The sequence below is a fragment of the Mesoplodon mirus genome, assembly GCF_964341445.2.
Source record: "Mesoplodon mirus genome assembly, chromosome: 2".
Taxonomy (NCBI): domain Eukaryota; kingdom Metazoa; phylum Chordata; class Mammalia; order Artiodactyla; family Ziphiidae; genus Mesoplodon; species Mesoplodon mirus.
In genome coordinates, this window is record NC_138977.1 from 105544980 (window position 1) to 105572194 (window position 27215).

At 35.2% G+C, this 27215-nt stretch overlaps 1 long non-coding RNA gene across 2 annotated transcripts; it reads left to right on the top strand.

Moving 5' to 3' along the window:
- The first annotated feature begins 3215 nt into the window (after positions 1 to 3215).
- On the top strand, positions 3216 to 8908 carry LOC309795526. 2 transcript variants are annotated; one of them, XR_014292270.1, is made up of 5 exons: positions 3216 to 3290; positions 5685 to 5773; positions 6215 to 6247; positions 7553 to 7752; positions 8823 to 8908. It is a non-coding gene; the product is annotated as an uncharacterized lncRNA (long non-coding RNA). The 2 variants fall into 2 exon arrangements; XR_014292271.1 differs by lacking the exon at positions 3216 to 3290 and having other exon boundaries at positions 5672 to 5773.
- The last annotated feature ends 18307 nt before the right edge of the window (positions 8909 to 27215 follow it).

Here is a 27215-nt window from a genome sequence, read left to right on the forward strand (position 1 = left end):
TAAAATTCCCTCTTGATACTGCTTGACTTCAAAATTCCCTACTTATTTTCAGATTTAACTAATGTATCAAGCCCCTATCTGGTTCTGATTACTACATAAGGTGCTTCCATATACCTTGATATTAGCCAAAAAACCTAATCATCTGAGGAAACCTAGGATGTGTGGCAGGAGTCTCATTTACTCAAAACTTCAGTTGTGATGCTGATGAGCCATCATTTATGAAGTCAGACTGCATGGTGAGTGCTTTTATACATTTCATTTCAATTAATTCCCAATTCCAGAGATAATTATCTTTATCTTCACTTTAAAGATAATAAAACTGAGACTCAGAGAGTATGACTTTCCCACTCATAGCCAATAAGGAAGCTCTAAAAATATAAACACCAGTCTCAAATCTAGAGCTCTTCCTACCTCATGCAGCTTGGGGGTATCCATGGTTGACATTTTCATTATTCCTGCCGCATAGTAGTAGCTAGAATTTCAAGAACAGGATAACCATGGCCTTATGCAACTTGCTAGCTTAATCAGGACTATTTGTGGGCCTACACAAATGGAAATCAAAGATTAGGAAAGAAAAAAGTGCCCATTAGAAAGGCAAATACTTCATTATCTGGCTTATATGTGAAAACTAAACAACAACAACAAAACTCACAGAAACAGGACTATCAGGGTTTGGGGAGCAGAAGAAATGGGCAATGGTGGTCAAAGGGTACTTTCAGTCATAAGATGAATAAGTTCTGGGGATCTAACGTACACCATGGTGACTACAGTTAACAATACTCTCTTGTATACTTGAAAGTTGGTGAGAGAGTTATGTCTTAAATGTTCTCACAACACAAACACACAAAGTTAACCATGTGAGGTGATCCATGTGTTAACTAACCATATTATGGTAATCATTTCATAACATATACATATATAAACCATTACATTGTACACCTTAAACTTACCCAATGTCACATATCAAATATATCTCAACAAAGCTGGAAAAATATTATGTATTTTAAAATATTTATGAATGAAATTATTTTTTAAAACACCTTTTCAGTTGTGTGTGTGAGTGTGTATACTCAGTTATGACATATCATGCATTTTTTCCTATGAATTTCATTTTAAAAGGTTTAAAAGCCACTTTGAGAGAATATGATGAAGATGTGTTGGAGAGAGGAGAATATTGGAGACAGAGAATCTAATTAAGAGGCTATAGTAACAATCCAAAAGAGAATGAAGGACTAAAATAAGGAAATGGCAATAGAATGGAAGAGACTGAGTCCTGGAATACACCAAAAGGAAAAACTTAATTACCTTTATGCCAAAGGGAAGGGACAAGGAAAGGAAAGGATAGAGTGAGTCTTAGATTTCTGGCATGGATGGATGATTGACTAATGACCATCAGCTGAGGAATTAAATAAAAGTGAGGAGAGATTTGGAGGCGAAAATAATAGGTTCAGTTTGAATTATACCCATCAAACATTTAAATGGAATATGCAGTTAGATAAAGACTTCAAGTTGAAGACATAGTTTAGGGAGTCAGAAGTAGATTACATTATACAGAGCACATGTAGACTAAATAAATAAGTGGTCATGTACAATGAACTGAGGAAAAAAGAATCAGCAAAGTCTTAAGGGTGTTATCAAAAAAGCTGAAAAGGAACAAGAGAAGTGGTTTTAAGAAACCCAGGGAGAGAAAACTAGTTTTCTGAGAGGGAATATTCATCACTATTAAATACCAAAAAAATGTCCATAACGTGAGGTCAGAAAAGCATTTATTATTTCCACAATTAAGAGGCAGCTGGCAGCTTTGGTCAGAACAATTTCAGATAGGTGTAAGAAATTGAAACACAGTCATAAGATAAGGAAGTGAATAGTATGTTATACACACGTGTATACAAATACATACATACACTTGCATGTGCACACACACACGCACACACACACAACCTGTTATCCTAGTCCTGGGGAAACTGACTCTAACCCCAGCTTGTTTAAAATGAAAAATGATATCCAACAACATACTAGCTTTAATAAATTAGGTTTCTAACCGAAGCAGTTTTCTTTAAATCGGTGAGATTAGATTGAATGTTCAATTATAGGCAAAGAAAGTTTAATGTTTCTCTGGTTTTGCACTGATTTTTCTAATCTTCTGCTACAGTGACAGTACAAAGCACTAGTTAAGAGTGTGGGTTTTAGAACCAAATTGCTGGTATTCAATACCATCTCTGCCAGAGTACTAGTTATGATACCTTAGACCTGTTATTACTGCTCAGTCTCTTTATCTGTAAAATGGGGATGATGTTGTTAATAGTACTTTGCTTTTGGAGTTGGTTGTTTTGAGGATTAAGTGTTATAATACATACAAAGTGCTTAAATTTGTGCTTGAGCACTTAAAGTCCTCAAGAAATGTTAGCTGTTACTATTTTTCTGAATTCTCTTGAGAACTAATTCTAGAAAGAATAAAAGGAAAAGAAGGGACATTGATGCATTGCTACAATTTGGTTCATATAAAACTCTGCTGAAATAGAAATTGAATGCAAGTATGCAATATTTTTGAGGGCTCTTAAATAAATGTGATAAAAAGCCTAAGTTTTATGCATACACATTTAAAGTGATTCTTGAATTTTTTGAGGGATCTAGTTTTTAGTCCTACGTTTGATGGTTGTACACCTTCTGTTGTGTTAAGTGCATCTTTAATTGAAAAACAGAGTATCATGTTTCATAAGGTAACCAAGATGCTTTGATGCTTCCAAATATAGTCCATGAAACTCTAACCCTACTCAATAAAATCAAAGAGCTGAAAGTAGAATCATGCAAAAGGTTTCAAACCCATACTTAACATTTTTAAGATTATTTCTTTTCTTAAAATAACAACACTACCAAAAAACTTTCCAATAGATTATAACCAATACCAATAGGATGCTGAGAAAATAATTTTTTAAGCATAAAAGTTAAAGAAAAAAATTAAATAAGAGCACAGAGCAACATTACGTGAAGTGACAACCTTTGCATACACAAATCATACAAATTTGAAAAGAAACCACAAATATTTGCATTTGGTAGTCACTCAGCCAAAGTTTCAATGAAATGGTAAATGTCAATTATTCCCTAATTTCAACACATTGTGAGAGTTGATGATTCAACAAATAACTGATCCCAGGGAGAGGCCCTCAAACCACAGACTTCTTCATTCCATTCACTTCTGAGTATATAAAATAGCTGTGATATTCCAGGGCCAGTCACTTTCCATTTCTTATAACAGCATCCAAGAGAAGGAACTGACTGGGAAGTTTGAGGTAAGAGAGATCTTAAGTATCATTCATCTTAATATATCAAGATAAATTATATACCTTTATATAATATATATTATCTAGATAGAGATATATACATGTATCCAGGAAACTGTCAAAATTAAAATTATCGAGACTGTCATGTAAAGGTTGCTTGAATTTGTAAACTTTAAGTAATTAAACAATCATTTGGGGTATACTTATTTGATTTTTCTTAAAATCACCACCCAGCTATAGTAAGTGAATATTTTACAAGGACCATAAATAAATCTTTGCAGGGCTGGAGTGCTGGTGGCACACTGAGGCTGTAAACAAGAGTCTCAGGCTCATCAGTTTTAATTTTATGGGTCTAAGTCAGCAAAAAAAAGGGAAAATGCACTACCAGATATTCTCTAAAGTATGAACAGGTGCCAAATTATTTGTAGCCTCCTGTTTTATCTTTAAAATTTGCTATATTTACATTTCATTCTATAATATATCATGTTGACTTTAACATAAAAATTATTTGGGTTTTCCTATAAATCCTTGAATGAAACTGATGCTCCAGGAAGATGCATCTAATTTATGCAGAGACATAGTATGTATTCCCCAGCATATGGCAATATACTGTTATGGGTACCACAGCTTGAGAAGTAGAAAAATAAAATGTGGTAGTTGGCAATTATGCTAGGTCCTGACTAAAGGATATGGTCTGGAAGGGTCTGTGATATGGTTTATTTACCTCATTGTTTAAGGTGGTTTTAAATAATCCTTGAAATCAGTTTATAGTCTCCCTATTGCATATGTTCAGCTTGAATTTTACCCTCTCGAAAACTGTTTCCTTGATTTGTCTCTGTTTTATTCTATATGTTCTCAGTATTTTGTAATTTCTAGGTATAGTATTTATCACAACTTGCCTTACATTATAAAAATTATCTGTCTTTGCTTACTAGCTGCCAGAGGGCAGAAATTATGTCCCTGAAAAGCAGTTAGCACAATGATTTGCACTTAGAAGTTATACTATGTGTGTGTATGTGTGTTTGTGAGAAGTATGTGTGTGTGTGTGTAAATCTTTTACTGTTAGTTACCTATACTACCCATCTTCCTATAGAATTCTGAACTTGACTGGAATTTTAAATTCCTGTCTTTTCACAATAGTAATAACATCTGGTATTTTTTTAAACCCATTTTGAATTTTGATTAATATGACAAAAAGTAAAGACAAAGTTCAAAATTTGAGTGTATTTTTTCTTTTACACTTTATTTTTCTGTCTCATAGATATTTAGAAAATATCAAGAGGTGGTGAAATCCTCCTAGAATCTCCATTAATCGCCTCAAAGCCACCCTCAAATAATAATAATGATATGGGCAATTGGCATTTTCCTCAATGTAAAATTAATTAAATAATCTTTGTAATGTATTGACCTATAATATTGTGCTTAGTAAGGTCCATGAAAGCAGGGACTTTCTCAACTGCCATCTATACCCAATACCTAGAATAGTGTTTGACAATCAGTCATCAAGAAATACTTTATGAATAAATAACTGAATAAATATGAGGGCAACGTGAAGAAAAGCCCCCTAGCCAACCCCACTTTCCAATCTGATTGCCTTTCCCAGACCCCTTCTATGTTCTCTAGTGTTGCCTGCATCTACACCATGACAAAGAAGAGAACTAACAACTAATGATACCATCCCATAGGGAAAACTGCCCGTTCGTGTTTGAAGTCAAATATTATACACATGTGTATTATATTCATGACAAAATATTTTTAAATGCAAGTTTCTATGTTTTCTTGTCTACTTCTCTATTATATAATATGATCATTAGTTAAATATTTAATTTAGCTAAGATTTCTCAAACATTTATTAACAATTATACCTGACATACTATACATACTATAACAATGTGTATCAAAAGATAAGGAGCCTACAATAGATATTAAAGTAGAACAAAATGCTTTGGAAATGTCCTTTACCAAATGTCAAAAATAGATCCCTTCAAACAGCATGGAATTTTGGGGAGCTGCTTGGGAACCAATGCAAATAATCTGTCACCTAAATTAATTTCATGGTCATTATTATATGGAATGTTGTTTTGAACTTATTGAGATCACTAAGTAACTGCTTATCCCCACACTAATAGTCTCTGTATAAACCAAGGCCATATTTATTTCCAGAAGCTACTCTTATTACCATGTACAGAGAAGTATTATTCTTAAATAATATGTGAATATTTGTTTTTAAAAGAATTGATGCAACATCAAAATTGCAAAATACATCTGATTCTACATAAAAAATAATGTTCTCCAAATAGGTTGATGCCCTAAGATTGTTAAGTAACTGGTCCAATGTCAAAGAGCTATTAGTAACATAATTTGTACTACAACTAGATCTTCTAAATTTGTGTTTGCAAATAGGTCTTTCTACTACTCCGAGAAAACTTCTGAATACAATGAAAGTTCTCCTTCTGCTCACAGCCATCTTGGCAGTAACCATTGGTTTCCCGGTGAGTAGTTCTACATTCCAGAGTATTTATTGTTTTGTTTTTTGTTTTTTGGGTTTTTTTGTTTTTTGTGGTGGGAGGTTGGTTCATGTTGATTCATGAATCCTAGAAATTTTTTCTATTTTAATCATGTCTAATATTTGGCTTTTTAGCATTGTAATCTATACAATTTATAAATCATATACTGTTCAGTGTGTAGATTAATTCCACATAGCCTTGGTGCAGTGGTGAATTTGAGGTATTTAGAATAAATATTAACACTTTGCAGAAAAAATAATTTCTACAATATTTTCTGGAAGATAAAATTCTAGATTTAAAAAAAGGATACTATGAAACAATATTAGGTAGTGGATAGTCAAATTCTTTCTTTCATGCATATGTATGTTTTTCAGTTTTTGTGTTTTATTAGCATGAGATGAATTACCTTCACTATTTGATCTTTAGGTCTCTCAAGACAAGGAAAGAGAAGAACGAAGTGTAAGTTACACTTTCTCTTTTTAACATGTAAGATTTCCATGTGAAATATCCATAACTGTGGTTAAAGGTATTTCTTTACCCAAGCTTCAAACTCTAGAGAAATCCTTAAAGCGTTTGGGTATTAGACTCAACAGAGGTTAAGCCTTCAGGTATTTGACCCCTGCTTGTTAGAAAGAGAATTATCTCAGCACCTTAAAAAGTGGGACCAAATTGAAACTTGAATCACTTTATGATGAATTGGATTATAATATTTTTTACTAAAATTATCTAGCCTATTAAAGGTGCATAATCACTCATGCCTTCACTCTACTTTAACTCTACAAAACCCAGTCCAGAGAAGGTAACAATAATAATAATAACAAAATCTTCAGGGCTTCCTTGGTGGTGAAGTGGTTGAGAATCTGCCTGCTAATGCAGGGGACATGGGTTCGAGCCCTGGTCTGGGAAGATCCCACATGCCGCGGAGCAACTAGGCCCGTGAGCCACAACTACTGAGCCTGCGTGTCTGGAGCCTGTGCTCCACAACAAGAGAGGCCACGACAGTGAGAGGCCCGTGCACCGCGATGAAGAGTGGCCCCCGCTTGCCACAACTAGAGAAAGCCCTTGCACAGAAACGAAGACCCAACACAGCCAAAAATAAAAATAAATAAATTAAAAGAAGGCTCAACATTAAAAATAATAATAATGATAATAATAATAATAATAACAAAATCTTTAGAATTAGGAGATATGGGACTGCTTTGATGACCCCACCAGTGGTAATTCACTAAAGGCTTATTTTTTGCCTAAACAGTTAATAAAAAAATGTTTAAGAAAATAAAATTTGAAATGGGAATGTCTTGTTTAGGAACTCGTTTATACTCAGATAAATCTTATTATCTGAAAAGAAGCATGATTTTGAAGCCAAAACTATAGAGTATTAAGGATACAGAAATTGATAGGAATATGGATGGAAGGTAGAGAGGGAAAGAGGGAAGGAATAAAAGAAATAGGAGAGATTATGTCTAAAAGTTTTTGGATAAAGACTTTGTATAAATGTAAAGAGAGAAATCTGATGCCTCCTCATCAAAACCCTCCCCTTGACTTTATATTTACAGAAGCAATTATCAGGAAAATTTGGCTATGAGTAGAAAGGCACAAGAACATTGTTATCTCTAAGTAATTTTCTAAAATTTTCTAAAATTATGCAAATTAATCAAATCCCTCTTCATAGTTTACACAGAAATTGTAAATGATTTCACAGATTCTATAACATCTACTTAAAATTAAGACCTACATGTTCATTTAATTTCTTTCTCTCAACAGGTCAGTGGGAGTGATGAACTACCTTCGCAGTTTTTTTTACCCCCTTACCAACATCCATTTCACCCATATCCACCATTCCTATATCCATGGTGGGCCTATTTTTATCCTCCTATTCCAGTACCTGCGTCTGTCTCTACAACTACCCCTCTTAATAAGCATTAAACAAGAAAGCCCCAGTGCAATTTAAGATGAAATAGGTGGTAAGTATACAGAGTACAAAGCATGTTTTTTTGTTTGTTTGTTTGTTTTTTGGGGGGATTTTGGCTTGCAGGATCCTAGTTACCCCCCTGCACTGGTAGCACAGGGTCTTAACCACTGGACTGCTAGGGAAGTCCCCAGCATGTGCTTTTTAACTTTGTTGTCTGTGGATCGGAATACATCATTCCATGAAAAAAATGTTACAGGGTTTTCACTTAGCCCCATTAAGTTACAATTTATTTCAATATTTTTCTCTGGTAGAAATTGTTAGCGTCTCTACTCAGAGGTACAAATGTGTCTACTTCCATGATCCAACCAACACAGCAGGTTAAATCCCTCACTTACCATAATGTAATAGAAATAAACTCTTTCTTATTAAAACATTTTTACAAAATATTTTTTAACATTTCTACTATCATCAACAAGGGTGCTTATGTATATGTATAGCTGATTCACTTTGTTATAAAGCAGAAACTAACACACCATTGTAAAGCAATTATACTCCAATAAAGATATTAAAAAAATAAAATAAAATAAAAACAACGGTGCATTTAAGTACTGAATCAGAGCACTAAAGAAGACAAAACTTTAACCAAAGTAAAGAACATAATTGATGAACTTGTGAATCTAGTGTCTAAGGTAGACTTCAACCTATTCCTTAGAAAATCATCCATTTTTCTAATTAGTATTAAAACCCCAAACTTAACTTCTAATTATCACTTTGAAATAAACTCCTAAAGGCTGAATGCTCCATCTAAAATAGAGGTCCCTATCATCTCATCATCTCAAAAACAAATGGATAGTCTGATAATTACCAATGAATTGAGGAAATGTAGACTATACTAAAGACTATATTAGGACCCAGAGGACAAAAATTTTCATCTAATACCACCCACTAAAAGCCTCTGCTTTCTTTCCTGCATCTACTCAGTCTTCTTGAGCAGAATGTTTCCCAGTCCTTGAACTAGATATACTTTTCAGGCAATATTTATAATTAAAAACAAAAAGTTTACATGTTCTCAAGCAAATGACCCATTGAGATTGATAACTTTATGCCTGTGATTTATTTCAGGTCACTGTAAAATTGAACGTGAGCCACTTCTTTGAAGAATCAATATTCTTGTTAAGCAAAGAAAAATAAATGTGATTGAAGTAGCATTCAGTGTTTTCTGGTTAATATCTTTTGCCGTCCTCTTTAGTAAACATGAAAGAGAAGATCTTGGTTTCCCATTTTCTAAATTTGCATTGTCAGTAGGAATACAATATACATTTTAACAGATTTTAATATACACTTCCTGATGACTAACTATTCTAGGGTAAGTACTGGAATGGAAGTAACCAAAATCCACCAGCCCTGGAATTACCTTGACTGAAAATCTATTCAGCAACTTTTGCTGTGTGGTTCCACTGCTTGTATCAGTGAGACTAGAAGATGACTTAATTTAATTCAAAAACATGTTTAATGGAGTCTGAATTACTCAATTACTCATCTGAGTCTGAAATTTATATGCTGTAGCATATTATGCTTGATGTATTGGTAAAGGATAACAAAACAAACAAAGTACAGTCTCTAACTTCGAAAAAAAATGGATAGTGGATGGGATCCTAAAAAAATCGTTTATATCATGCTTATAGGTTAGAGTTCTTTTTCAAATCATTCTGTCACCAAATATCCACATAATCTCAGTACAATAATCACATTTTTTATGTGGGGAAATTGAAGATCATGAAAGTCCTATGTCCTACATGGTCATAGACCTAGTATGTGGCAGAAAAGAAGTAAAACCCAGTGTCCAACTCTTATGCATTTGTTTCAGCAGTATATCTAGTAAAATAAATTCTGTGTCCAGGACTCCACAATGACAGTACCAAAGACTAGTTAAGTCCATCTCTTTTCACTTTGTTTCAGGAAGAAAAATTAAATTCATGCTAATAAGGGTAAGTGACCTCAGCCCCTCCTGTGTTAATCTAGCTGCCAAACTGCCACTAGACTTAGCTTCAAAAAACATACAATGGGGCCTCCCTGGTGGCGCAGTGGTTGAGAGTCCGCCTGCCGATGCAGGGGATACGGGTTCGTGCCCCGGTCTGGGAGGATCCCATATGCCGCGGAGCGGCTGGGCCCGTGAGCCATGGCCGCTGGGCCTGTGCATCCGGAGCCTGTGCTCCGCAACGGGGGAGGCCACAACAGTGAGAGGCCCGCATACCGCAAAAAAAAAAAAAAAAAAAAAAAAAAAAAAAAACATACAATGACCTATATTTCTGTTTTGCTCAAATGCCTGTAAGGGTTCTTATTGCCTACAATAAAAAGTCCATCTTCCCCCACATGGAATTCAAGGCCTCTACATACTAACCTCCAGCTTCTTTTCAAATCCCCCAGGGCACCCCCCCCACCAGCCTCCCTTGCATCCTCTACTGTCACACCAGGCCACTGCCATTCCCCACCAGTGGATGTCACACTCAACTGTGACTTTGTTTATTATGCTCTGTCTTCATGGAATGTCCATTCCTCTGTATCACTGTTTAATCCCAATTTATCTCTCAAGGTCCAAATCCAATATTATGACCTGCCTGAAAACTTTCTCCTGTCTCTCCAAACAGAATGAATCACTTACCATTTTGACCCCTCTCCCACTGCATTTTTTCCACTTTTTTATGAATCTTATTATACTTTGCCCTCTAATAAAATAAATCATTTCCACTTCTTTTCCTTCTTGAAGAGATTGTAAGTTCCTGGAGTATCACAATAATATAACTATTCCCCAGTACTTAGCATAGTAGAGAGTACTCATTGAATGTTTGATAAATGGAATATGTTAATAAAAGTTTCAAATTCCAAATTTTCAAAAAAAGAGCTTTTTCATATCTCTGACCTATATCACCATCTAAGTTAGCAAAAGATTCCTTCTTGTGAGAGGAAAATAAACTTCTTAAAATCAATATTTAAATGATAATAGTTCTCTCTTAATTGGCCTTCACATACTTTGCTAATGAGATTTGTAGGGCCCATAAAATGTCAAGTCATGAATAAAAATATCTGTCACAAGAAAATACAAGCATCACACACACACACACACACAATGTCTTAAAGCATTTAACATTTCATCAACTATGGGAAAACCAAGCTCAGAGGCTTTCAGTTTATCAAATATATCTTCTCTTCCATACAAAGTAAGTGCATATAGCAAAGGTTTGTGACTTTTATTGAGGAACAACTTGTCCTAATCATCAGTTCCCATAAATCCCATGATGAAAACTCTAGAAACAAACCCCTGAAGGAAAAAAAAAAGTAGCAGTTGTCAAGGAAAAGAAACTTTCCTTTAGTATAAGACAGAAGTCATCCAACAAGATTCTACTTGCACAATAAGCCTTTCATTGTGTCACAGTGGCAGCCTTTGTCCCACAGGTAAATTATCAGGAAATCAGAAGAACTCTCCTTGAGCAAAGATTACATCTCTCCACCCCAAGTTTAAATCATCACTGAGACCCTTAGCATCAGTGCGTGAAATTCTGCTATGATCCATAAGCTGGCTACATATCAAGGTCAGCCTAATGAGCCTCTTGGCATGGCTTGAGCAGGGAAACTGCTGTCTCCCTTGGGCATTTTCAGGGATTAGAAGTTCATCAAACATTAAACATTCATTCTTTGGTATTAAAGTCAGTGTTCCCAGTTAAAACTATGTGAGTGACAGAGGACCAAACAGTCCTCAGTATAATTGGGTAAATTAACTTTATAGGAATTGTTTCCAAACCTTATAGCTGAAAGATTGTATGCCATTGAATGACTGATGAAAGGTAGTCATGGGAAAGAAAGATGGAGGGACATAAAGAAGGTAGGAATTCAGAGCCCTGAAGAGGGACCAAAGGAAAACCTTGGCTGCTCTGAAGGTTAGGAGGGCCAGCTCTACAAATAATTCACTATCTTCCCTCATTTTTTTAAGTCTTTGATATAGTCCTTAACTCTTGGGATAGAATTTTTACTTTATTCACCTCAAATTACATTACTGTAACCTTCTGGGAAAAATACATTGTCATCTACTTTTAACTACTAGGTTTGTGATGCAAATATATCTTATTAAAATGAATCAGTTATTCTCGCAGTGGATTTGGGCAACATCATTCCTGGTCCTGATAGTTTTGATTATTGTAGTTGGTGGGATAATTTCCCAGTAAACCTGTCAATCAAACCCCCACTTTCTTTTGTAATCCAATGTTGGTTAATGGAGAGAGGATCCACTAAAACACTGTTTACCTATGTGTATTTCTTGAAGCATTAATCTCACTAGATGGCCCCCCAAATAAATACTTATCCTCAAAATATCTCTTGCAAATTTATGGTATACATACACATGGTAATATTCTTGAAAATGTCAGTTTAAAAAATCATTTTGCTTAACTACATTTTCCAAAGTATGTTGACCATAGAATGATCCTCATCTCATCTAAAACAGTTGGCAAATTCAGTGTGTCCCTGAATACACTATACCATTTTAAAATGTAATCAACTATAGAGACACTTGGTATCACATTCATGTGGAGTTAACATACTAATTATTGAAAGAGTCTTCCCTGCAAAAGTAAAGAAAGAGATAAATTAAACTGCACTATCCTGTTACTTCCTTAGGGAGAGGACTCACATATCCCCCATCTAATCTTTCAAATTTCATTCATTCACTAAAAAACTAAATATTTTTTTACATCAATTGTTGTGCTAAATGCTGGGATTTGTACAAAGGATTTTTTTTTTCACCTTTAAGGATCCTACAGACTAGTGAGGGGGAAATACACATGTACACAATTTCAATAAATGTAATAAGTGTTCCAATAAGGTATTCATAGAGTTTTGTGTGTTTGTTCATTTCCTTGTTTTAAGCAAAGGGAAAATTAGTTCTGCCTACAGAAATTAGGAAAGGTCCCACTGGTGGCTTTGAGCTGAACCTTAATGGATAAATAGGTTATTGACAATTAGATAAGCACAAATCAGATTCTCAACAGATGATTAACAGATGGACAAATTCAATACTCAAATTGGTATTTTTAACAACATTTAGCTTCAACCAGCAAAATAAAAAAGGGAAAAATTAGAAATAAAATAATTTAGAAGCTATTTCTAACAAATATACAAATGAGTATATAAAGTTCTCTTAATCTTAGAAATAAACACTGGAAGGGCTTCAAGATGGCAGAAGAGTAAGAAATGGCGATCACCTTCCTTCCCACAAATACATCAGAAATACATCTACATGTGGAACAACCCCTACAGAACACCTACTGAATGCTGGAAGAAGAACTCAGACCTCCCAAAAGGAACAGATGCCCTCAGATGACCTTCATGCAGAGGCGGGTCCAAATCCAAAGCTGAACCCCAGGAGCTGTGAGAACAAAGAAGAGAAAGGGAAATCTCTCTCAGCAGACTCAGGAGCAGCGGATTAAATCTCCACAGTCAACTTGGTGTAACTTGCATCTGTGGAATAACTTAATAGGCAATGAATCATCCCAAATTGAGGCAGTGGACTTTGGGAGCAACTATATATATATATATATATATATATATATATATATATATATATATATATATATATATATATATATATATATATATTTCCCTTTTTCTCTTCTTGTGAGTGTGTATGTGTATGCTTCTGGGTGTGATTTTGTCTGTATAGCTTGGCTTTTACCATTTGTCCTGGGTTCTCTTTGTCCATTTTTTTCTTTTTTTAGTATAGTATAGTATTTAGCACTTGTTATCACTGGTGGATTTGTGTTTTTTTGTTTTTTTGTTTTTTTGGTTTGGTTGCTCTCTTCTTTCTTTCTTTTTTTATTACTCTAAACAAACTTTTTTATTGTTAATAATTATTTTTTATTTTAATAAATTTATTTTCTTTCTTTCTTTCTTTCTTTCTTTCTTTCTTTCTTTCTTTCTTTCTCTATTTTATTCTGAGCCGTGTGGATGACAGGGTCTTGGTGCTCTGGCTGGGCATCATACCTCTGCCTATGAAGAGGGAGAGCCGAGTTCAGGACATTGGGCCACAAGAGACCTCCCAGCTCCACATAATATCAAACAGCAAAAATCTCCCAGAGATCTCCATCTCAACACCAAGACCCAGCTCCATTCAACGACCAGCAAGTTACAGTGGTGAGCACCCTTTGCCAAACAACTAGCAAGACAGGAACACAACACCATCCATTAGCAGAGAGGCTGCCTAAAATCATAATAAGGTCACAGACACCCCAAAACACACCACCAGACGTGGACCTGCCCACCAGAAAGACAAAATCCAGCCTCATCCAACAGAACACAGGCACTAGTCCCCTCCACCAGGAAGCCAACAAAACCCTCTAAACCAATCTTAGACGCTAGGGGCAGACACCAAAAACAAAGGGAACTACAAACCTGCAGGCTGTGAAAAGGAGACCCTAAAACACAGTAAGTTAAGCAAACTGAGAAGACAAAGAAACACACAGCAGATGAAGGAGCGAGGCAAAAACCCACCAGACCAAATAAAAGAAGAGGAAATAGGCAGCCTACCTGAAAAAATATTCAGAGTAATGATAGTGAAGATGATTCAAAATGTTGGAAATGGAATGCAGAAAATATATAAAACTTTTAACAGGGACCTAGAAGAACTAAAGAGCAAACAAAAAAATGATGAACAACACAATAAATGAAATTTAAAATTTTCTAGAAGGAATCAGTAACAGAATAACTGAGGCAGAAGAATGGATAAGTGACCTGGAAGATAAAATAGTGGAAATACTAACACTGCAGAGAAGAATAAAGAAAAAGGAACAAAAAGAATTGAGGACTGTCTCAGAGACTTCTGGGGCAACATTAAACACACCAACAGTCGAATTATAAGGGTTCCAGAAGAAGAAGAGAAAAAGAAAGGGACTGAGAAAATATTTGAAGAGTTTATAGTTCAAAATTTCCCTAATATGGGAAAGGACATAGTTAATCAAGTCCAGGAAGCATAGAGAGTCCCATACAGGATAAATCCAAGGAGAAACATGCCAAGACACACATTAATAAAACTATCAAAATTTAATATGAAGAAAAAATTTTAAAGAAAGCAAGGGAAAAACAACAAATAACATACAAGGGAATCCCCATAAGGTTAACAGCTGATCTTTCAGCAGGGACTCTGCAAGCAAGAAAGGAGTGGCAGGACATATTTAAAGGGATGAAAGGGAAAAACCTACAAACAAGACTAATCTACCCAGCAAGGATCTCATGCAGATTAAACAGAGAAGTTAAAACCTTTACAGACAACCAAAAGCTAAGAAAATTGAGCAACACCAAACCAACTTTACAACAAATGCTAAAGGAACTTCTCTAAGCAGGAAGTACAAGAGAAGGAAAAGACCTACAATAACAAAACCAAAACAATTAAGAAAATGGTAATAGGAACATACATATTGATAATTACCTTAAATGTAAATGGATTAAATGCTCAAAACAAAAGACATAGACTGGCTGAATGGATACAAAAACAAGACCCATGTATATGCTGTCTACAAGAGACCCACTTCAGACCTAGGGACACATACAGACTGAAAGTGAGGGGATGAAAAAAGATATTCCAGGAAAATGGAAATCAAAAGAAAGCTGGAGTAGCAATTCTCATATCAGACAAAATAGACTTTAAAACAAAGACTATTACAAGAGACAAAGAAGGACACTACATAATGATCAAGGGATCAATCCGAGGAGAAGACATGTCAATTGTAAATATTTATGCACCCAACCTAGGAGCACCTCAATACATAAGGTAAATTCTAACAGCCATAAAAGGGGAAATCAATGGTAACAAAATCATAGTAGGGGAATTTAACACCCCACTTTCACCAATGGACAGATCATCCAAAGTGAAAATAAGTAAGGAAAGACAAGCTTTAAATGATACATTAAACAAGATGGACTTAATTGATATATAGAATATTCTATCCAAAAACAACAGAATACACATTCTTCTCAAGTGCTCATGGAAAATTCTCCAGGATAAATCATATCTTGGGTCACAAATCAAACCCTGATAAATTTAAGAAAATTGAAATTGTATCAAGTATCTTTTCTGACCTCAACACTATGAGACTAGATATCAATCACAGGAAAAAATCTATAAAAAATAAAAACACATGGAAGCTAAACAATGTACTACTTAATAACCAAGTGATCACTGAAGAAATCAAAGAGGAAATCAAAAAATACCTACAAAAAAATGACAATGGAAACACGATGACCAAAAACCTATGGGATGCAGAAAAAGCAGTTCTAAGAGGGAAGTTTATAGCAATAAATCCTAACTTAAGAAACAAGAAACATCTCAAATAAACAACCTAACTTTACACCTACAGCAATTCGAGAAAGAAGAAAAAAAAAGTTAGCAGAAGGAAAGAAATCATAAAGATCAGATCGGAAATAAATGAAAAAGAAATGAAGGAAACGATAGCAAAGATCAATAAAACTAAAAGCCGGTTCCTTGAGAAGATAAACAAAATTGATAAACCATTAGCAAGACTTATCCAGAAAAAAAGGGAGAAGACTCAAATCAATAGAATTAGAAATGAAAAAGGAGTAATAAAAACTGACACTGCGGCAATACTCAGGATCATGAGAGATTACTACAAGCAACTATATGCCAGTAAAATGGACAACCTGGAAGAAGTGGACAAAATCTTAGAAAAGCACAACCTTCCAAGACTGAACCAGGAAGAAATAGAAAATAAAAACAGACCAATCACAAGCACTGAAATTGAAACTGTGATTTAAAATCTTCCAACAAATAAAAGCCCAGGACCAGATGGCTTCACAGGTGAATTCTATCAAACATTTAGAGAAGAGTTAACACCTATCCTTCTCAAACTCTTCCAAAATATAACAGAGGGAGGAACACTCCCACACTCATTCTATGAGTCCACCATCACTCTGAAACCAAAATCAGACAAAGATGTCACAAAGGAAGAAAACTACAGGCCAATATCACTGACAAACATGGATGCAAAAATCCTCAACAAAATACTACCAAACAGAATCCAACAACATATTAAAAGGATCATACACCATGGTCAAGTGGCATTTATTGCAGGAATGCAAGGATTCTTAAATATACGCAAATCAATCAATATGATACATCACATTAACAAATTGAAGACTAAAAACCATATGATCATCTCAATAGTTGCAGAAAAAGCTCTCAACAAAATTCAACACCCATTTATTATAAAAACTTTCTAGAAAGTATACATAAAGGGAAGTTACCTGATCATAATAAAGGCCATATGTGACAAGCCCACAGCTAACATCAACCTCAATGGTGAAAAACTGAAACCATTTCCACTAAGATCAGGAACAAGACAAGGTTGCTCACTCTCACCACTGTTATTTAACAAAGTATTGGAAGTTTTAGCCACAGTAATCAGAGAAGAAAAATAAATAAAAGGAATCCAAAGTAGAAAAGAAGTAAAGCTGTCACTGTTTGCAGATGACATGATACTATACATAGAGAATACTAAAGATGCTACCAGAAAACTACTAGAACTAATCAATGAATTTGGTAAAGTAGCAGGATAAAAAATTAATTCACAGAAATCTCTTGCATTCCTATACACTAATGATGAAATATCTGAAAGAGAAATTAAGGAAACTCTCCCATTTACCATTGTAACACAAAGAATAAAATACTTAGGAATAAACCTACCAAAAGAAACAAAACAGCTGTATGCAGAAAACTACAGTGCACTGATAAAAGAAATTAAAGACGTACCAACAGATGGAGAGATATACCATGTTCTTGGATTGGAATCATCAACATTGTGAAAATGAATATACTACCCAAAGCAATCTACAGATTCAGTGCAATCCCTGTCAAGCTACGACTGGCAATTTTCACAGAAGTAGAACAAAAAATTTCACAATTTGTATGGAAACACAAAAGACCCCAAATAGCCAAAGCAATCTTGAGAAAGAAAAATGGAGCTACAGGAATCAGGCTCCCAGTTTTCAGACTATACTACAAAGCTACAGTAATCATGACTGTATGGTACTGGCACAAAAACAGAAATACAGATCAATGGAAATGTATAGAAAGCCCAGTGATAAACTCATACACATATGGTCACCTTATGTTTGATAAAGGAGGCAAGAATATACAATGGAGAAAAGACAGCATCTTCAATAAATGGTGCTGAGAAAACTGGACAGCTACATGTAAAAAAAAAAATGAAATTAGAACACTCCCTAACACCATACACAAAAATAAACTCAAAATGGATTAAAGACCTAAATGTAAGGCCAGACACCATGAAACTTTTAGAGGAAAACATAGGCAGAACACTCTATGACATAAATCACAGCAAGATCCTTTTTAATGCACCTCCTAGAGAAATGGAAATAAAAACAAAAATAAACAAATGGGACTTAATGAAACTTCAAAGCTTTTGCACAGCAAAGGAAAGCATAAACAAGACGAAAAGACAACCCTCAGAATGGGAGAAAATATTTGCAGATGAAGCAACTGACAAAGTATTTATCTCCAAAACCTACAAGTGGCTCATGCATCTCAATATCAAAAAAACAAAAAAACCAATACAAATATGGGTGGAAGAACTAAATAGACCTTTCTCCAAAGAATATATACATATTGCTGATAAACACATGAAAGAATGTTCAACATCATTAATCATTAGAGAAATGCAAATCAAAACTACAATGAGACATCTCAAAGCATTCAGAATGGCCATCATCAAGAACACTACAAAGAATAAATGCTGGAGAGGGTGTGGAGAAAAGGGAACCCTGTTGCACTGTCGGTGGCAATGTAAATTGATACAGCCACTGTGGAGAACAATATGGATGTTCCTTAAAAAACTAAAAATAGAAGTACCATACGACCCAGCAACCCCACTACTCGGCATATACCCTGTGAAAAGAAAAAGAGTCATGTACCACAATTTTCATTGCAGCTCTATTTCCAAAAGCCAGGACATGGAATCCACCTAAGTGTCCATCAACAGATGAATGGATAAAGAAGATGTGGCACATATATACAATGGAATATTACTCAGCCATAAAAGAAATGAAGTTGAGTTATTTGTAGTGAAGTGGATGGACTTAGAGTTTGTCATACAGAGTGAACTAAGTCAGAAAGAGAAAAACAAATACTGTATTCTAACACATATATATGGAATCTAAAAAGAAAAAGAAAATAAATGGTTTTGAAGAACGTAGGGGCAGGACAGGAAAAAAGACCCAGACATTGATAATGGACTTGAGGACATGGGGAGGGGGAAAGGTCAACTGGGACGAAGTGAGAGAGTGGCATGGACATATATACACTACCAAATGTAAAATAGTTAGCTAGTGGGAAGCAGCCACATAGCACAGGGAGATCAGCTCGGTGCTTTGTGACCACCTATAAGGGTGGGATAGGGAGGATGGGAGGGAGACGCAAGAGGGAGGAGATATGGGGATATATGTATATGTATAGCTGATTCACTTTGTTATAAAGCAGAAATTAACACACCATTGTAAAGCAATTATACTCCAATAAAGATGTTTAAAAAAAAAGGAAGAAACTCTGACCTGAGAAAGAAAAGGAAAGGTAATAAATATCTTAGTAATATTCTTGTTTAGTATATAACATTTCTATTATACAAATATAGAAAACAAATATCACCTGATGCATTATTTTCATATACAATTAGCTAAGATATCTGAAAGTTAGTATTTTCCCAGATTTCTATGTCAGTTTATTAATACCCAGGCAGAGTTGAAACTTCCTGCCAAAGTTGCATCAAATCAAGGTAGATGAAGGCAGTTAACAGCAACAAAACAAGGTGGAAAGTGAGGCATTGACAACTGAAGTGCCTGTCCCTCCCATAGCTTAAGAAAGCCTCCAGTTTCCCTGAACAATCCAAGACGTTGGTACTGGAATGAAAAAATCTAGAGGGCCAAACTGAAATCCAGCTGCAGTCACTCCAAATGAGAGTCCAGCTTGAGCCCAGCTTCCCCAGCAGTCGAGAGAAGTCAGTTCTAATGCTCTCACAGAAAAATTAATCCCAGAAAAATCCATCACTTAACTGCATATACTAGCTCTTCAGTGAAATAAATTAGAATTCCAGGGGAAACAGATAATATGATTGTCCACTTTAGAAGTTCTTCATGACCAGATTCGACTTCCTCAAGAAGAAAGTAGTGATTTCCAATTTCCATTTGAACAAAAAATTATTTGGAGTCTTACAAACTGTGCAGATTTCCAGGGACACTTCTCCACTTAAAAATTCTTACTCAGGGCTTCCCTGGTGGTGCAGTGGTTGAGAGTCCGCCTGCCGATGCAGGGGACACGGGTTCGTGCCCCAGTCCGGGAAGATCCCACGTGCCGCGGAGCGGCTGGGCCTGTGAGCCATGGCCACTGAGCCTGCGCGTCCGGAGCCTGTGCTCTGCAACGGTAGAGGCCACAACAGTGAGAGGCCCGCGTACCGCAAAAAAAAAAAAAAATTCTTACTCAGTAGTGTGGAGTGAGGCCAAAATTTGCAACTTAAACAAATAGTCTATGTAATTAATCATTTCTGCAACAAATATTTGAGTGTCACATATGTGCCCGACAAAGGTCTATGCACTGGGAAAGCTATACCCTAGCTTTCCTTTTAGTCATTTCCTTTTCTTCTCTGTGGAAGAAGACAGAGAATAGTAAACAAACATATACAAATTTTTCAAATCATTTCTTTTTGTGATAAGTTATGAAGAAAATTATAAAGTAAAATAATAGAGTGATGAAGAAAAGGAAATGACTACTCAGAAAAAGTGCCAAGGAAAGCATCTCTGAGAAGAAGATAATTCAATCTGAAACCTGAATAATATATGGGAGACAGTAGTGAGAAAAACTGGGGTAAGAACATTTCTGAGACTATGAACACAAGTGAAAAGTTCCTGATTTTCCCAGAAATCCCAGTGTTTGGTATTTTCTAGGAACGGAAAGGTTGTTGAAGCTGGCATGTACTGAGAGAAAGATTAGTAGAAGATAAGATAAGAGGAATAAAGAGAGACTAGTAGGCTCTGATAAAAGGTTTAGAACTTATTCTAAGTGCTATAGGAAGCTATTGAAAATTTTAAGCAGGAGAATAATCATATTAGATATATGTCCAAAAATAACATTTTTATGGCTATGTAAAGAATGATTGTAAGATGACAAGAGTGAAAGTAGTGAGATCAGACAGGGAACTGTCAGGGTAGTCAGGTGTGCAATGTCAGTAGCTGGGCCTCACTAGGTAAGACTAAAAGTGGTGGCAGATTCAGCATATATTATTAAGACAGGGCTTATCATTGTAATGGATCATAAGGGAGGTGGGCAAAAAGATGACCCATAGGGCTTTCTCTTGAGCCACTGGGTATCATATCACCATTTATTAAAAAGGAAAAGACTGGGCTTCCCTGGTGGTGCAGTGGTTGGGAGTCCGCCTGCCGATGCAGGGGACTCGGGTTCATGCCCTGGTCCGGGAAGATCCCACATGCCGCGGAGCGGCTGGGCCCGTGAGCCATGGCCGCTGAGCCTGCGCATCTGGAGCCTGTGCTCCGCAATGGGAGAGGCCACAACAGTGAGAGGCCCGCGTACCGCAAAAAAAAAACAGAAAAAAAAAAAAAAAAAAAGGAAAAGACTAGTGGAGGACTTATTTGAGACAGGGATATGTTTGCAGATCAAATATTAGGTTTTTTTCATGGTAAATTTGGGGTGTCTAATTCAAATACAAACAGAGGTGTTACAAAACTCTTAGATACTTAAATCTGTAGTTCATTAAGTCAACTGCATGTAGATGATATTTAAGGCTATAGGAATGGAGTAGGTCAACTAGAATGATATTAAAGATAGAGACTAGGGGGAAAGGTAGAGGAGTGGTGAACTCAGGAAGAATCTTTGAAAGTTTTCCCAACTTTAAAGTTTGAAGAAAATAAAAGGAACCAAGAAAGAAAATAAGAGCAGCCAGTGATTTGAGAGGAAAAAAAAAACAGAAAAAGAAATCTTACAAGTCAGAAAGACCAATCACCATTCGAAAGCCTGCTGAGATTGACTAAGCAGAGGATCTAAATGTTAGCAATGGATTTGGCCACATGGAGGTCAGAGTTGACCTATCTGTTTTGAATGGCCAAAAAGGAATAAAAGACCTATGGGAGTAAATGTAGGACAGAATTATTGAGAGCCCTAACACCACATTGGCTAATTAACACTTTACAGAAATGAAAAGTTAATTTTTTTTTTTTTTTTTTTTTTTTTTGTGGTACACGGGTCTCTCACTGTTGTGCCCTCTCCCATTGCAGAGCACTGGCTCTGGACACACAGGCCCAGTGGCCATGGCTCACGGGCCCAGCCACTCTGCAGCATGTGAGATCTTTCTGGACCAGGGCACGAACCCGTGTCCCCTGCATCGGCAGGCGGACTCTCAACCACTGTGCCACCATGGAAGCCCTGAAAAGTTTTATTGATTACCCCTTGTATTTTGTAATCTGTGTGTTTAAATGGGACCCAGAAACCCTGGAAAGTCGCTAAAGCATGAATTTATGTGTGCATTAATGCTAATGTCAGAATGACACCCCATTCTGGGCTCCAGATGACATCCAATGTCTCCTCACAGTCTTCCTATCAATATCCAGCTGAAAACATGTTATCTTTAGATGCTCCCTGCAAGTAGAGATCATGACTATCTACTCTATTCCCCAAAGTGCCTTATTTTTTTAAACAAGAACTATATATGTCTGTGCATTTTATTTATTGGAATGAATGATCTACAGGAGAGCAAAATTGTGATATTCCACTTTGTTAGAGTTAAACAATTTTAAGAGCATTTTATGCTATTTTCTCATGGTTTTTACACAATGGCAATGGTTTCTGAAGCATACAAATTTCTACACTAAAATGTTACTTTTCTGATGTCTTAAGAATTAATAATACAGAAAGTTATGTTAGTTATTTACATTGTGACTACTATCTCAAACATTGTTGTACTTCAAGCACATGGTATTGAGATCAGCCTGGTAGTAATGAAGTTGCTAAAAAATAAAATGAGACAGAAAAAATAATAATGAAACCACATGCAAGTTAATACCACCAAAAGAAGAGAAAATAGAAATAAAGTACATAACAGATGTAAGTAACACTAACAGAATAAGAGGAAGCTGCTATGGGTAAAAGAATACATACGAGTCAATAATCATCTTTCTACTTATCACAAAATGTTTATTTCATAGTGCTGGAAATTTGAACTTCTTACAAAATACAACAGCTTCAGTGTGTCAGAGTTATATAAATGGACACTGTTTACCAGGATCTAAACACAAGGAAGCTGTAGCTTGACTGAGAAGCCCTGCTGGTGCTCCTCCCATATTCCAGGGATGTTTCAGGAGTCCATCATGGCCCCTCAGATGAATATATGACTAGATCAAGGCTGGTGAATCAGTTCTAGATCACAAACACAATAAGTTTGGAGACTGTTCAGCATCATACTGACACCCTGGGAGATTTCATTTTGTAGGAGATCTGATTCTTCTTCTAAGAGCTTTTCTTTGGAAAACACTAGGGTATCTGAATAGCTCCAGAAAAAAAAATCACCTAATTTGTCTACAGCAATCACTCAAAACTCTTTAGCTCTCTTAGATTGCCCGAGGTGGATATATATGATATGGGGAATGTTCAATGTCACTAGTATTCAAGTAAATGTTAGACTATCAGCTCCACAAGGGCAACAATCTTTGCCTGCTTTGGCTACTAATATATCCTTAATGACTGGAACAGTACCTGAAATAATTTAAGTGCTAAAAGAATAATATCTAGTTTTACAAAGTTCCCAAAGGGCCCAGAAGAAATGTAGAAATGTTTTTTCTTTTAGTAGGGAGAAGGATTCCTAGCATTCCCAGGTGAAATATATTATCCTGACAACACAATGTCATTGAAGGTAGTCTGAGTCTCTGGTACTTGTGAATTAAATAAGTAGACTCTCAACTGAAAATCAGTATCATATTATGGCTCTACATCAATTGCAAAGAAATTACCATGTGGAACAGAATCTTTCATAATTTGAGGACTGACCAGAACATAATCTTCCAGCCATCACTTGACCCAGATGACCAAAGGAAAATGATGTAACTGAACAGTCCAAATAGATTGGCTGGTCTTACTACTTTAGCAGCCTGTTTTAGCAGTTTTGAAACTCTGCCATCTTTCTCTGAACTGCAGAAATCAACTATTTTGAGAAACAGAAAATCTCAACTTACTCTATACAAACTGAATAAGCATTTCAGGGCTGTGAACATCTTTCTTAACTTTCTCAGACATGAAATACTTCTAAGAAAAAGAGGAACACAACACAATGCTGGTATTATTTCTTGTTTGTATTCTGGCAGTCCTACATTGATTCCTATAAATACCTCAGTCTGGCCAGTACTTCACAGGTAAAGTGAAGTCACAGTTAATGTTTTTTCCAGATAAATGTAAGCAAAAGAAAATATTCTTCCCTGAATTATCTAGGCAAATTATTTGGTTAGCTGTATTTTACCAAAATATTCCTCATATTGGTGGTTTTATGATATATATTTTGTAAGTCAGGATGAGCTGTCTTTGAAACAGAACAATTATTCTGAATTCAATAATTTAATTTTATACATCAAGAATGGTTCACCTGTATTATTGAAATTTAAGAATCTAAGTGCAACTTTGATTCATAAGAGGTTAATCAATCAACAGGTGCTTATTGCATGCTTATACCATGGACTTACTGAAGAATAAAATGCAAATGGCTCCCTACTTTATATTGATTAAACTATTTTATATTTAGATATAACCTGTAAGAAGTTGTTCTTGAGTATATGAGAGATGGTCAGTTTTCTAGTTTTTAAATATTGATGGTTGTAATTCTGGAAGAATATGACCAACCACAGCCCATAATATATATAGGGTCACTTGATATCCAAGGTCTTAAATTAAAAAGAAACATTTGAAATGCAACAGTGCTGTGGTTAGCTATTTTTCATTTTAATAACAGCTTTAAATTCAAATAGGTATAGTTAGTTGATTAAGAATGCAGTTAATATTTTTTAAACTTCTCCATATCTTTTCATAAAATATAAAAATTCATTCTTTAAAAAGTGTGAATAATCTCTTTCCAAACCTCATGAATGACAACTCTATTTCCCCATCTGCATTGCATTAACTGAGATAGACGCATAGATGGTCCTGCTATCGTCAAATCTTTCCTTTCTGTCATCTTCCTATTGGGTGCAATGTAGAAGGAAGATAAATCGCATGACGCAAGGCACTAACACCCTTTAATTAGTCTCCATTTATTTACCTTGGGTCTTCCCTACAGTTGAGAGGCCAACTCAACCTACTGCCAAGCAAGACCTGACGGGCACAAGGAAAGGTAATCATATTAAAAAGTCCAGAGAAAATGATTCTTTTTCACAGTAGTTAGTAATAACACCACCAATGTTATTTTAGAAGCACATTTTCTTCCTTTTAGCTTTATTGTTAAGCTTGAATATGCCCTGGCATTATTTTGATATTAGTTTCTAACCTAAACTTTAGATTCTGTATAATGCTATCAAATTTATTTTTAACTTCACTTTGGGTTAAAGTCAAGGTTTGATACTGGCTAAACTACTGAAGACAATGTAAATTCTAAAAAAAGGTTTATTGTTCAAGACAATGAACCTATTCCTACAGACAAATGTGGAGGGCTAACTTCTTAGGAAGATGAAAATGCATAATAATCCAGATTGATCCCTTAATTAATTTCTAATTTTTATTTATATCTAAAGGTTATAATTTTATGTTATAATATAGCTTTAAAAAATGACTTACATATCCTAATGAAAGCTGAATAGTTTTTGTGCTTCACAATTTTTTCTCTCTTACCAAGTGATGAAGGCAAATTCAAGTACTCATTGGTTTAACTAACCGACAAGTGAAGTATGGTTTTACCTTTCTGATTTCTGTTTATGCTAAAAAGGGAGGAACTACTATTATTTTACAGATTGTTTTTGTGTGAGTATGTTTGTGTTTCAATTTTGCGTGAATTGTAAAGTCTGTGATTCACCATGGAAATATTATTGTTCAGTCTACAGTCTTAAAAGTTAAACAGTGATTATTGTACAATATTGTTTTCTATATTCACTATACTGTATTATAATCATCAAGCTTGCTAAGGGACTAGATCTTAATTATTCCAACCACAAAAAAGAACTGATAATTATGTGACATGACAGAAGTGTTAATTATCACTACAATGGCAATCATACTACAATTATACAAATACATCAAATCTACATGTTGTACACCTTAAATTTACACAATATTATGTATCAAATCTATTTCAATTAAGAAAAAGTTAACTGGCAAGTAAAGAATTAATAAGGAACTCCATTCTTCTCAGTGAAACTTGAGAGGAAACAACCTATGCTGTAGGTTGTTCAAATTTGATCACACATGAGTTCTTTTCCATCCAATGATATCCCATCAGAGGTTCTGAAGTCAGTTTAGTAGACAGCATTTCTAATCATTCTTAGCTGAAAACCAAAGGTGAATGGTGTCTGGTGTGTGCTCTCTTTACCAAGCCTGAACTTTAACTCTGTGACCCTCTTTTGTAAAACTCAGTTTGTAGGTTTCAAGTCTATACAAGTATAGCAATAACAATAGCTGCAACAAGACGTAGTTAGTATTTACTTCATAAATACAATACATATTTAAATATTAAAAGTTTGAAGTGTTATATGTATCTTTCTAAAAAGGCAATTTATTTTTTTTTAAATCAAATAAATATGTGTAACTACCCTATACTCCTTTACAAATGTAAGGCTAATTTATTTCTTCAAATATTTCAGCCAGAGACCTGTAATTGTCATATCTTACATTTTTTCATTAAAATGCTCAAGTTAATCACATCATTTTTGATTAATGGAGAAGGAGATTATGAAAGATGAAGTTTCAGTATACCCCCCATCTCCTCCATTTTACATGTTCCTGTTAGATTAATCGTGGAATTATAGAATTTCAGTTCTAACTTTTGTTTATAGGTAACAGTAGTAAGGCCCAGATAAAGGGAATTACTTGGCCAAAATTACACAAGTAGAGATAGAACCTGAGATAGAACTCAGTTCTCCAAAGGAATGTGTAGTCACCTAAGTCTCTAGTCTGAAACCACTCAACTGTTTTCCATTGTTTAGAAATGGCATGCCTAATTCTTCAACCTGGCATTTAAGACCTCTGCTTTTTCTTCCCTCAACTTTCTTTCCAACTTTGTATTTCCCTTCTCTCCATTCAAATGTCCATAGATATTCCCAAGACTTTCTCCTCTACTTGAAGTTTCACTCTATTAATCTCTGCATGGGCAAGTCCCACCTATAATACTATCTCCTACAGAAATAATCTGTTTATTTCTTAACTGAAAACTTCTACCTGTAGAAAACAACTTTTGTGACATTTTC